Source organism: Protomyctophum parallelum, assembly GCF_964188405.1.
Source record: "Protomyctophum parallelum genome assembly, chromosome: 1".
Taxonomy (NCBI): Eukaryota; Metazoa; Chordata; class Actinopteri; order Myctophiformes; family Myctophidae; genus Protomyctophum; species Protomyctophum parallelum.
This window is the reverse complement of record NC_139697.1, coordinates 69354206-69356706: the sequence shown is the minus strand read 5'-3', so window position 1 is coordinate 69356706 and position 2501 is coordinate 69354206.

The following is a 2501-nucleotide window of genomic DNA, read 5'->3' as shown; positions in this document are numbered from 1 at the left end:
GTATGTAGGCATGTATAGGTAGGTATGTATAGGTATGTAGGTAGGTATAGGTAGGTAGGTAGGTAGGTATGTAGGTAGGTATAGGTAGGTAGGTAGAGGTAGGTAGGTATAGGTAGGTAGGTATGTAGATAGGTATAGGTAGGTAGGTATAGGTAGGTAGGTAGGTAGGTATGTAGGTAGGTATAGGTAGGTAGGTATGTAGGTAGGTATAGGTAGGTAGGTATAGGTAGGTAGGTATAGGTAGGTAGGTAGGTAGGTATGTAGGTAGGTATAGGTAGGTAGGTAGGTAGGTATAGGTAGGTAGGTAGGTAGGTATAGGTAGGTAGGTAGGTATGTAGGTAGGTATAGGTAGGTAGGTATAGGTAGGTAGGTAGGTAGGTAGGTATGTAGGTAGGTATGTATAGGTAGGTAGGTAGGTAGGTAGGTAGGTATAGGTAGGTAGGTAGGTATGTAGGTAGGTATAGGTAGGTAGGTAGGTATGTAGGTAGGTATAGGTAGGTAGGTAGGTAGGTAGGTAGGTATGTAGGTAGGTATAGGTAGGTAGGTATAGGTAGGTAGGTAGGTATAGGTAGGTAGGTAGGTATGTAGGTAGGTATAGGTAGGTAGGTAGGTATAGGTATGTAGGTAGGTAGGTATAGGTAGGTAGGTATGTAGGTAGGTATAGGTAGGTAGGTAGGTAGGTAGGTATAGGTATGTAGGTAGGTAGGTATAGGTAGGTAGGTATGTAGGTAGGTATAGGTAGGTATAGGTAGGTATAGGTAGGTAGGTATAGGTAGGTAGGTAGGTAGGTATAGGTAGGTAGGTAGGTATGTAGGTATAGGTAGGTAGGTAGGTAGTGGCCGAGGCTGGCATGGACAATAAAGCAAGGTGTCAGCAAGTGGAAGAACAGAACTCTATTTTGCCTCAAATGTCATGTACAGTATGCACAGCAATATTCATTATCCATTTGTAACGTACGGACAATGTACAAATGTAACCTTTTTTACGGGTGCTTTTGGTTACCTATAACTTACTGTCGCACACTTAAATGAACCCTCAGGATTTTACAGTGTAATTACTGAGATATATAGCATACTGAAAATGACATGTATTGATCTGGTCGTATCTGGCTGCTGGTCACCCGTACGCATACGTCTGAATGAAGGCAAACGTTTACTGATAAGGGACAAGCCTGCCTCGGAGAAGGAGACGGAATTTAGCAATTAATTCGTCAAAAGATTCTGAAATGCCGACCATGTCCTTTACTTATTTGTCCAGACAGCACTAGCCTTTGAACCAGAGAGAGAGAGAGAGAGAGAGAGAGAGAGAGAGATATCCTGATGACTGTCTATGGTTTTACAAAAGCCTCTCCGCATGATAATCATTTTTGGACCATTGGCTTTGCACTGCCGTTCTATGGAGACAAAGACACACAGCATCAGACCACAGTGCCTGATAGATCCCGATATCCACTCGCAACTTTCTATAAATGACTTGTTCAGCCGCCAAAGCACCCGATGATGTCAAAGACAAAGGTAACCAGTCAAAGGCTAAGCTTGCAAGCGCTTGGTTGGTGGATGGTGTTCTATTTTTCCTATACTCTTACAATGGTCCAAAGATGATCCTGGGAATACTGAGATGCTTTTGAGAACCAAGCCCCATGTGAGTGCTGATGTCTTTCAAACAAGCCTCGCAACAATACCAGCGCTAGTTGTTTGGTGCTGAAGTGGCCACAGGAAAAGAGATCAGGCTCCAATTACTTATGGCAATACCGTGTATCCGCCATGACGTCCTCTTAAGGCCCCATTCCAGATTCGTCTTGGATTGTTATTCAAGTCCACCAGCGAAACGTTATGCAAAGCCAGTGAACACAGCCAAACAAAATCTAAATCCCGGGGCAGACGGTGAGAGATGTGCCCAACACTTTGCCTGGTGTTTGATTTACGAATGGTTTAACATTTATAAAGCATACAAACACCAAGGGACAAGATTAGGTTCTGATATGCACACTAAACTACCACATAGAATTCAAAATGTAACCGAGAGTTATATGAATGTAACCAAGGCTCTATGAATTCTGGGTGACTGCCGGTGACGGTGTTAAAATACTCTCTGTGCTCAGAAAGAATGAAATGCATTCTGGAGCGTGAGCCAGCGTTATGATGAGATAACCTGCGACGGTCGCATTCCACCTGCACTGCTGCTGATAACGACGCCCATATAAACCCCGCTTGGAGTCACGGCTATCGTAAAAAGGCAAACGGGGAAAAAAAGAAGATAAATTGCAGGTCACATCAGGCTAAAAATGTGTTCAAACCGAAATCCGGCAACTGTGTCAAAACGTGAAAGAACATCAGAGGTCATTAGGGGCTGTATATGTGCCAACAACCACACTACCATACAGAACCACAGAATGTTCTCCTTCGTGCACACCCAGTAGTATGCTATTGGATATTGAGAAAGAGCTCTTAAAGACTCCAGTCTACAGTAACTGAGAAACGGAAGGAAGGAGAGGGCATTGT